This window comes from Trachymyrmex septentrionalis, unplaced genomic scaffold (assembly GCF_001594115.1).
Source record: "Trachymyrmex septentrionalis isolate Tsep2-gDNA-1 unplaced genomic scaffold, Tsep1.0 scaffold87, whole genome shotgun sequence".
Classification (NCBI taxonomy): Eukaryota; Metazoa; Arthropoda; class Insecta; order Hymenoptera; family Formicidae; genus Trachymyrmex; species Trachymyrmex septentrionalis.
In genome coordinates, this window is record NW_017306059.1 from 3,891,687 (window position 1) to 3,903,673 (window position 11,987).

An 11,987-nucleotide genomic window follows, 5' to 3' on the forward strand; every position below is an offset into this window, starting at 1 on the left:
CAAGGGTTTTAACAAGGGTTGGTCATACAAATATTATACTTTGATTTATAATCCGTTAAAAAAGAATGGTTTAGATAGTTTATGTTAATTTGTTCTACTTTAACGTGAGTGCATACTCAACTATTTGATACGATATTCGTCGCGATAGGGGATCGTAGAATAAATGGATCGAGCTCGAGAGGAATCGATCCATATACATATCTGTGCATCCTGTTACGGGATTGGATGCAAGGAGAGGATCGCAGGAGGTCGAAGCAGGACGCGACATGCCGTGCATACCGTACATCGTGTCGACCCGGAGATTAATGGTGCTTTAATAACGTTAATTGAAGCCCTTAGAAGAATCGATACGACGCCGATCGGACCGGTATCGTTTCGAGATACCGATCGATCTTATGATAAATAGTCAGCGGCACTGCGGGCGACCGTTCCGACGCCTACTTCGCCCTCGCCTTTCCTTTTATATTCTTCCTATAAGGATCCTCCACCCTTCTTTCTTTTTTTCTTTTACCTTTCCATCTTGCTCTTCCTCGCCGCGTGTCTTCCTCCTGCTACGGAAACTATCTGTGAGCGATGCTATATCGCTTAGAGTATTTAATAGTAGGATGCATGATGCGAATAAACACATCTCAAGCGAATTCATCTGCTTCGTTTCTAATCGACGTGATTTACTACAGCGAGAATTCTTTCAAGTCGCATAAATTAAAAACGTAAATGGCAATCATAATAATTAAGGCGTTATTTCTTGATGATATTTACACTAGCGTTATTGGATGCAGCTATATAATTATATGTAGGAATTGAAAGTATATATAGAATATCACAGCAGCCAAGTAATTCTATTGAACGCTATCGAAATATAGAGAATTCTAAATGCGAAAGAAGACGGAAGGCAATCTCGAAAAATGAAAGCACTTTCTTTTTGTTACGCGATTGGCGATCTAAATGACAGCGGCAGGTTTGTAAGTGTTCATTTGAAGGTGCACGCTTGTTTAAAATAATAGAATTAGATGGTAGCACGATATTTCGATTGGCCAAGCCAAACCGACGCGCGAGCGACCATGACCCGGGGATAATAAAACGAGCAACAATAGACAATGGCGGTCCCATGCTCTACATACGCAAAGCGCGGTAGGCACGCGCGAGCGGCGAGGCGTAGGTAAGCGTAAGCAAACGCACACACGAGCGACTACTACCTGCGTGCACCAACGTGCACGAGTGCGTCTACGACGCTAGAGCAGGTACGTGGCTGCGTGCGTGCGTGCGTGCGTGCGTGAGAGTGGCGTGAGAGTGCGTGTGGCGCTCACGCGACGCTCTCTATCTCGCTCGCACTTCCAACAATTCACTCTCTCGCCCGGTCGGCAAAAGTGTTGTCGCTAATTGTCGTGGCGCAACCGCGCATTGTCCGCGGATTAATCGCGTCATGAGAAACGTCAGAGCGTGCACTGCCATTGTTGGCACGACAGCAGCCGCACGGGCGAGCGACCTGGTCGCGCGAGCCTCGTTGCAAGTGTTACGCGCGGCCTTTTACTTTAATAATTCGGGGCGCGCGAAAGTAACAGCGCGAACGCATTAGACGTTAGGATGGACAGATCGGCGGGTAGGTGTCGAATAGGTAGGTGGACGAACGGATGAATAGGTAACTCTGCACGCACGTGGGTAGACACGCGCTCCTCCCAGCGTGTGTCTTCGTCCCTCGTCGTGCTCATATACGAGCGCGGCGGCCACACGTGTGTTACCGTAGGAATCGATTCTTATTGGAGCGCGATTAGGGAAACGAACTCACTCGCGAGACCCGCGAGACGGGTAACAATCGCTTACGATGACGAAAGAGTTATCCTTAAGTTATCTCGTTAGACGAGAGTCTCGCGTACGTAATCGGCGGGCTCGTGGGAGATGGACGGCACGGTGACTCAACCTCGGATCATTTTAATAAAAGATCCACTTGATTGCAGGACAAACTTAATTAACTATAATCGGATCGTTGTTAAGCGATTTTACGCTTCACCGTTGCGGACCGTGCCCTGATTGGCCGCCCCGCCGCAGTCATCGATTTTTGATCTTGAAAGAAGCACCGGGGCCTCGTGCCACCCACGCAAGATGCTTTTCACGCCTCTGACGCGACTAGTTTCCTTTGGTGGGGCACTGTGTCCCGACTGTGTGTTGGCCCTTCGGATATCTCCGACATGACAGATAACACAATGGCTCTAATACGCCGCACCGGGTGAAAAGGGTAAAGAGGTGCCCATGACGATGGCGCCGATGAATGGTGGCTACGAGCGATACAGAGATCCTCTCCCTATCTTATCGGATCTCCTGTGTGCGAGTTGCGGCACAGCCAGGCAATGCCCAGACAGTGGTTCCCATTGTTCCACGCACTCCCCCTCGCATCACCCCCGCATCACCCCGCGCGTCTTGTGGCAATCCTCCTCTCTCTTTCCGTCTCCCTTTGCCGACCTACGTTCCGACTTTGATCGCTCGGATTTGAATCGCTTGATTGCGCTAGATAGATACAACGTCGGTGTAGGCGATCGTACGCTCGTACGATCGTTTACAGCGCGATTAGATTGCCGTGCAAAAGATCAGTCACCTTTTTTTTTTACCTTGGAAAGAATTTCAGGCATCCTGTAGAAACTTGGATCTTTGAAATGTTTAATTGAAGACTAGGATGAGAAGGTAATGCGATATTACCCGAGGGAAATAGCTGGGTAGGTTGTTAATTTACATCTTATCGTGATTTCAATCGAGGATCAGTGGTGTTCTATCATGTTCTATCATGTTAATGGATCGATCATATTGCAATAAGCGATGCGGCCCACGCTCGTCGAAAAGTCGAGCATTGCCACGCGGAGTGAATAGATCGAATTAGAAGAGAAAAATCCGGTCACCCACGCTTATTTAATACTAGAACAATTGACAGTGCCATTTTGACTCCGCTGATCATTTCAATTTTTTTCTTTTTTGCGTTATATGCAGTACGGAATCTTAAAAATGTGTAAATGCGCAAATAATTCTACACAATGTCAAAATAATTCTTCTCTAATTGAAAACAAGAATAGGAAATTATCAAATTGGCATCAAATTGGTCGACTATTCTAGTGCGATGCCGTCGATGATTCTACTGGTAAAATTGCAAACATGGATCTGTAAAAGATCCGCGCTGAATATTTCAACTTCTCAGCGTTCTTGAAAAGTTTCGAAATTTGGCAGTGTAAAAAAGTATATTCTTGCAGAAATGATGGACACGTTTCCATTCTTTTTTCTTGCAAGATACGCTATACCTGCATTGAGAATAATTTTCGATTGAAAATAAACGAACTAGAAATGATACTGTCGTATCAATTCGAATTCTGGTTATTTCAACTATATAAAATCATAATAGATTCAATCAAAACAATTCTAATTTGTCCACAACTTGAATTCCAATTAATGCAATCAAATTCTCTTTATGATGTAACACTTAATAAATGAATTTTATAAATACAATTAAATTTTTAAGTTTTTTTCGTGTGTAATTAATTGAATTACCAAATTAGCATCCTCGTTAGTTTTAGTCGAAATACTATGGCTACTCTGATATTAAAATCTATACCATGGTATATGAATTCTCATTCTCGCCGATCGAATATCATTCTCGATGCATCGATCGAAATGTACCTTCTACGAACCACCAGGATTCCACAACGTGCCGCCCGCGCTCGTAACGATTTTCCCGCTACCGTTCCCGCTTGTTGGCGTGTATCTCCGGCCGAAAGTGAGTGCAACGCCTTCGATCACTCGAGCGCGTATAACGTAACGCCTTCTCTCGCTCGTGCATCATCGATGCTGAATGACTTAATAAAAGAATCTCGATTACGCCAGAGACGAGATTCCATCCGCCGCGGGCGAACAAAGGGGCGACGGACGGGCCTCCCACCGGCCCGCCGTCGCGTTCGTTCAGCCGGGCCCTCGGCGCGCAGCACGAGTGCCGCGAGAAAAGGCCTTTCCTGGACGGGTAATGCCACGGATTTATGTGGGTTAGGGCGTCGACTCTCCGCGTGCACGAGCATGCAAGAAAATCTCACTCGATTGCGCGCGGCTTCAAGTGACTCATACGCATCTACCCACCTAATCCCCGGTGCTCGCCGCTCGCCCGTCGCTCGATCGCCACGTCCACTTGGACGGAAGAGCGAGCGAGCGAGCGAACGAACGAACGAACGAACGAGAACGGAAAGGATGATGGTGTGCGAGATGGCAACACGAGGAAGAAGAGACCTGTGCACAATGAACGGGCGAGAGCGAGCACAAGTTGAACGCAAAACACAATGCGGGCGTGGGTCCTTGCGTCAGGCGACGCGACGGCCAACGAGGCGAATCCGAGGTGATCCTTCTTCTCCGCGTTGTGCGTTGTGTAGGTACGACTCTCTCCTCTCCTCTTCTCTCCTCTCTCGACGATTTCACTCTCGGCGAGCTCCTCCACCTCCGGCGAGCGATGCGCTCTGTCTTTTGTGAGATCGCTACACACTTTTCCTTTCGTCCGGACGTGTCGTAGCGCCGGCGAACGGGGATACCGACTTGTGCAAGTGTTTTGACCTACCTGTGCCCCGCGGAGACGCGCATCGCGCCCTCGTTACCTCGCGCGCGGAAAGCTCTTAGGGGGAACCTTGAAACCGTTTTGCAGCCATCGAGATTGAGAGACCTGCCGCTCGCTCTCTCTCGTTGCTCGGCAGAGCGAGGCGAAAATGTGCGCCATTCTTCGAGAAGCGGCGGGGTCATCGCGCTGGTTGCATTCATTGCGGTTATCGAGGAGAATTAAAGTCTCAGCGAACGCCACGAGATCCTTGTCGCTTAATATAACGGTGTCAACGGAGTTAACAATGAAACCTCTTAATGAAGTATTTTTCCAAAATTCCAGTTACGTATACATGTAGCTTTAATCGCAATAAAAGCATTTTATGTGATAAAGAAGATCGACAAATAATTGAAAGGCTTATTAGAACAGTGGGTTAATCCATTGTGGTACTAAGCCGTCTTCAATTGAATATTTTCAAATTATACATCGAATATTTCTGCGCTGGAAAACCTACACTGGAAAAAGAGTTTGCATTTATCGAAATGCCGGTTGAAAATGTACAAATCAGAATTTTCTTCTGAGATATCTATGAGCATCAATATTATTAAATTGTTCGCAATTTAATTTGTATAATATTACTGCTCTAGTTCTGTTAGGATTGCTTCAACTGAAAATTAAATTCGAGTGGAATTATTTCAACGTTAAAGGTCCAGGTTGACCGTTTAGGGCTTTTATTTCTGATTAATTGTGTGTATTCACAATACGATCTTAAAAAATACTGTATTGACAGAATTTTCTGGTTGAATGTATTTATAATTCTAGTAGAGAATATAAAAATTCTGATTAATATGAATTTTCCGATTTGTCCATTTCGAGTACAGAAATTGTTCTCAATGTATTATCGAGCTTAATTCCTCTTATTCAGCCCTCAGCTGTGTGGCCAACCGTCGAATTACAGCGTGTATATTCAAGAATGCAAGGTATGTACACGCTGTGTGCCGTCTCGGCCGTGATTTACGATTAGGTAGTCCAGAAATCGACAGTACATGACCAATAAGAAGAAAATGGCTCTGAACAGGAGCTGGCGAGCAGCACGATCTACGGTCTAGGTAAGGTGATACGCTCCCGCTCTACGAGCAGGTTCGCGAAACAACACAACGTGGTCTATGACGTCGACAAGACGCGTATATCGCTACGATTATACCAACTTATCCCGAATCCGGCCCTCGGTTTTCACTAAAGAGAACCCATCCTATCGACCGTCAATACAATTTCTACTCTAAATTACATCCGACGGCGTTCTTTTGGCGTTCGTTAGAGACATTTGTAACTTTATTCGGCCGCGATCTACCCGCCCGCAATAAACCCTTGACGAGTCGAAGCTCAAATTGATTCGTCGGTGCCGCAAACACACACAGAGATCGTCCGCTTCTATCTTATCTGCTCTCTTACCTGTCGAAGAGTCCGGATTTTATAGCCCCAAGGAGGAAGTTGGCGAGCACCTGCCCGCCCGCCCGTGAGTGCGGCGGCGGTCGAGAAGAAATGATTACGGACTATTGTTGAAGTAGTGTGTTTAGGATCGGTTTTTAGCGCTTGGAAACGCGCGTTCACGTATCGGGGTCGAGTCGGCGTTGTTGGCCGGTACCTGTGTTCTTCAAAGATTTCAAGGATCCATTAGGTCCGTCTCGCCGCGAATTTCGATCTGTGAACGTGCCGAAAAGAATTTATTACGAGCAAACAAAATAAACTTTTCCCTCTATATTTTTGGTATCACGATGTGATTTGAAAAAAAAAAAAAAAAAAAAGGAAATGCGCAGAATTTTTGCAAAAGTGAATTTTATGATAAATTATTACAAATAAAAACCTGATGCTAACATGAGTTGTATTTCATAGCGAAATTGACTGGATTGGCTGACTGAGTATGAACGGTGGTATGCGATACTTGTCGCCCTGGTCACGCACAAACTATATTTGTCTCACGAGTATACCGTGAACGTTTGGTCATACGTAACGCGTAACCGAGCATAAAGAAAACTCGCCAGCAAGAGGGTGAAGACACTTCAGGGTCAACCGTTCACGCATCGATATGTGGCCCTCGTATACCTTTCGTATAAGTTCATACCACACGCATGAGTTACGCATAACTGTTCGTACCGCGGTGTTATCAACCCGTAATAGGAACACGTATATTTCTTACGCCTAAAGAAACATGAGCCTCGCAAAAGTTTACTAGTTTTTAGAAGTTTGAAAAATTTAAATTATGTAAAAAGTTACAACACTTGAACTTGTAGCATAGATACAGTACGATAATTAGCCTACAATGAATAGAACAAACTGTTGAAGATGAGATTGTGAAACAGAAAATCATTATACTATTTAAAAATTAGGAAAATGTCCCACGACCCCCATCAGTATTCATATACTTTTACACGAAAGAGCACTGATAATCCAGTGAAATAAACAACATTTTCTTTTCCATTTTCCTGTGTTAGAATTTCGAGCAATCCACTTTTATGTTCAATTTCGAAGTGAACAACAATATTGACGAATGCACTTAGTAAATAATAAACGAAATTTAAGTCAAATTTAATACAATTTTTTTCGTTTAAATTGCTCAACTCAATATATTATAATATTTAAATTAACGACATGTTAATTGAGTAGGAGCTACGGAGTGACGATCATCTACAGAAATGATTAAAAATAACTGAAATTGAGTTTAATTTGACATTACGAATTTAACAGTGTACGCTAAAAGAATACTATGATACTGCTTGATCTCTATCAAGTAAACTGTAATAACATGTACTCGTCTCACACCGAATTGTGTTTGAAACTATAAAGATGAGGTAGATAAAATACGCAGAGGCTCACAAGAATCAGTGATAATTATATTATACTAACGTCGATTTGTAACGGTAGTCTTTATTATGTTCCGCGTATATTCCGCTGACAAACGCACGCTGATTATTATTTATTGCGTTTCTCTGTGCGTCGCAGGAAAGGCGGAAAGCCTGCTATTTTCCCCGTATTTGTGCAACGTCTTTTCGCTTGCCTCTTGAGGGGGACATAGAACCGCGGGAGGAAATCGTGGAGGCAGAGCCAGGCATTGTCATGTGCGCCTCGCTCGGCGCGCAGCATAACAGAGTGCGATACACGGACTCGCGTCGCGTCTAGAACCTATAGTTAGGAGTTAGAAGCCCACACGGTAGCGAACATTGTTATTCAAATCAACCATTGTCTCCGGGCACGACAGATGCTAATTTTTAAGCCCCGGCTTATTACGCGCACGGGCGTTTTCAGTGCGTTCGGATGTAGAGCGGCCGGCTCCCTAGCTCGCAATAGAAATCCATTCGCGCGTCCAGGACGACGCCCTGAGTTTCTCCGCGTTGCTTATCCAATCGATATCGCGTGATTCCGCCCGCTAGTCGGTGATCTTAGATTAGAAACAAAGGAACCATCGCCTCCTATGATCGCCTCCTTAAATCACTTTCTCTCTCCGAGTTCAGAGTCGGCAGCTGGAATTCTCCAGCGTTATTAGCTTGATCCTCAATGAACTCTTCCGAGACGTAGATCTCGTTTCGATCTCTCACGGCATGCTGAATGCAATCTCAAATTTTTGCACTGGAATGCTAGAGGAAACGATTGCCAATTAGAATTATGGTTTGGCGTAGAACGACAGAAAATTATATGGTACGAAATACAAGTACCACACGGCAAATCGATTTTACGCGAAGAATAATTGTTCGATATACTTAGAGAATCCGTAAGTGAGATAGATAACTTCTTTAAATAAAACACTCACATTCGAAAAGTCTCACGTTAATTACCTTTTATTTATACGAGTTATATAAATTAGTATTGTAGTTGGTTAGGTAAAAGAAAAGATCAGACCATATCGCTCTTAATTGTTCCCCTTCTTTTGGAAAGCTCAACTATTGTGAGTTTTCAGAGAAATAAAGGATCAATATATTTCAGATTAAACATATCCTTTCTTGTAGTTTTTCAGAGTACGACGACTTTGTTGACGTTCTGGCGCGAATACGTACGTGTCAAACTTCGCTCGCTCGCTCGCTCGTTCTCGCGCGCTGCGGGATATTTTCGAGACGGGCGATAAAGACATAAAGAAGGGACGTGCGACATCCTGCCCCGCGGGCGGGCATTGGCGAGGTATAAATCATCCGCGCGAGGGATTGCATTTCAATGCCCGGGGCTGGATAAGTAACGCGCGCGCGCGCACAGAAGCGAGATTGCGAGCGCGACAACCAGCGCGACTGCCGATGCAACCGCCCGGCGGTTTTATGCAACGCGCGCGCGTGCGCGCGCGCTATCGGAGGTGCGCATCCCTCGTTACAGATGCAGCGGGCGCGTATCCGGCAAGCCCGTGGCAGAACGACGCCGACGACAAAAGAGAGTCGTCGCCGCTCCGAGACTGGCGGGGCTCGGTCCTTTTCTTTCATTCCCCTCTTCTTTTTTTTTTTTTTTTCATTCCGCTCTAATGTATGTCACCGGATTTCACGTCGATCAATCGTCGTCTCCTCGGTTGCGTGCAACCGAAACACGCTGAACGCTTGTACGCATCGCTATTCACAATTGCCAAGAATGACGATCTATCTTGGTTTCTATCGATAGACAAACACTTTGTATTAACTTTGTGCGGGTGTTACAATTATATATAATAAGAAAAATAAAGTTTTTGTCACTATTAATATTTGGGAAATAATAGCTTTTAACGTTTTATCGTTCTGGAGCGATCACTTATCTTGGTTTCGATTTTATCGATGGACATTCAAAGTCCCGAAAATTGATAACTACGACATACAAAGTCCCCCGATTTATGACACCTTAATATTATACACTTAAGACGGTTTTTAAAAACGTCGACTATGAAATACCGGCCATTGTCTCGAAAAATCATAATTTCGAAATATGAGAAGTAAAATACTATTTTAAAAAATACATCCAAGAGAGTATATTATATCATCGAGATAATCTTTCAAAATTCGAAAGAGAGTAGAACAAAATTATTATCATTTATTTATTTGCCTATTATAATTCTATTATTTTTGAGTGATCCTACAGCAAATAACGTGAATTTTTTGTTCCTTATAAATTTGCTACACTCGCACAAATATTAATTAATTCTCTGTGAAATTTTAATTCTCTATAAAATCTATAATTTCTTTTTGAGATGTCGAGTTTCGTAGCTTTGATAGATAATAAGAGGACCGTGTCGATCGAGAATCACGGCGCGGTCAACGGCGTGAAAGATCACCGATCTCGTTCGTGGTACGTCACTCGATGATAGATCGGGTCGGGATGGAGCGGTTCGTTCGATCCGCACGCGTGGAACGGTCGACCGCCGATAAACGCGACGATGTACACTTCGCAGCCAATGGCATAAATCTCGATTCGTGCGGCACGTATATGCGTGCGGTGCTCGAGCCACGCACTGGGCGTGTCGCACGCAACGCCCGGCACGTGGACAGTCGGATACGCATCGACAAGCTCTCTCGCACGAGTTGTACGCTGCAGTTGTACGCTGACGTAAACGTGATACATTTTGCATACATTTCGCGCGTGCAAAGAGTTTATTACACATATTACGAAATTTCATATGCGTAAGAGTTCGATATCAAAGGCTTATCAAATTTCAGTCACTACTCTGCAAATCACGCAATTGCATTATGCACTCTCTGAAAGCTTTCGCGTGCAGGAGGAATCGTTCTGAGGAATGAGAGGGAGTTACTTTGAAAGGTTAAAAATTAAGTTCACTGTTTTTCAAGAATGACTCAATGTTTACTCTTTCGAGTGAGAGATTCCATTCGAAAGAATTTCGAGAATACAATCGAGATGGACGCGGAAGACCTCACCCGTTCGCGATTAACGCGGCTATTCGTACGCCTCGCGCGTACTGGTTTCTTTTCAGACAACGAACGACACGTTCATAAAATTTTCCGCGCAGATATAAATGTGTGCAGACATAAATGTATCCTTCTCGAGACAATGTTACCCAAACGTGGCCAACGACTTATTGTTTCCTTCTCACTTGACCAGGGAGCTCTCGTCTAAGTGTCATCGCTCGTACGCGCGAGTCGTACGCATCTGCAGTTACGACTTTGGCGCATAGAGGCGCGTACGAAGGGTGCGTAATGCACCTTTCCGTACCACGGGACGTGACCAGACGTAGAGCGTCCTGTGTCGATGAAGAAGAGGCACTCTGGGCTCAGTGGTTGAGTCAGTGCCTCTTAGAATGTACGGTGGCATTGTGCCTGACGTTGACGCAGGAATACAAAACGAGTTTACGTGGAGAGAGAGAGACGGCTGCGTCAGAGTCGTCATTTCGCCGAAATTTCAACATGTTTTCGGGAGAACACACGCGTTTCGATCTCACTCTTTATTACATCTTCAACGTAACGCGAGCGAACAAATTGGATCGGTTTCTCGGAGAAACAGGTGTTCTCGTAATTTGCACCGACTGCTTCTCGCGCGAAGACCTCACTCGAATCACAGGCAAGCGTGGGCCGTTCTCTCTTTCGTCATCCCGGCAGACACGGAATATAAAAGTGAATTAAGATTGCCTCGATCCAACCACCGGATCGTTGATCGTCTTTGCGCCAATTCGCACGCCGTCGTTCGTGGCACCGATCGCAGGACATTTGTAATAGCGAAAGCGCTGCCGCCGCAATGCAGCGATCGACAGCCTTTCCGAGTTTTGCAAGCCGCTTATTGTTGTCAACAAATGTAATGTAGCACGATGATTTACGATATAATTTTGAAATGCCAGACTCTTTTGTAAACAGCATCTATATATTTGCAATTAATGTCGTCCGAATAATCTGTGTTACTATAATTTATTATAAATCTTATCACATATTTTAATGCTTTACCTTTACAAGAATCGCAAGAAGAAACGTTCGATTGCATTGTAACTTGATCTATCTTAATATTAACAATTGATAGTTTAACAATAAAAGCTTAACAATAAAAGTTTGAACAGAATGATGTGATACCACAAATTGGATATCACTTGACTATACAGATATCTTTTTTAGTAATTGATAATTTATGCAAATGGATTCAAATATCAACGATCCAAATATACGAGCAATACTAGATGTTTCATTAAAATCTTAAAATTAATTTAACATACTGTTAAAAAGAGTATAACAATAGAATACGTTTCGACTCACAGACGTTTCTTCCTCAATATGATAAAATAAATCTATCTATTTTGCTTAACATATTGCAGATCGAGAATAATTTTGCCATTAATTATTTTTAATTGATGGCGAACCAAGTCAATTCTTAAATCGATGTCCATAATTCAAAGTTACAAAACCCAATTCTCGTTCGAAATTTGAGAATTTCGTTTAGTCCCATAGTGTAAGACTAACGTCAAGATAACTAGTATTAATGGGTGCAATACGATTTC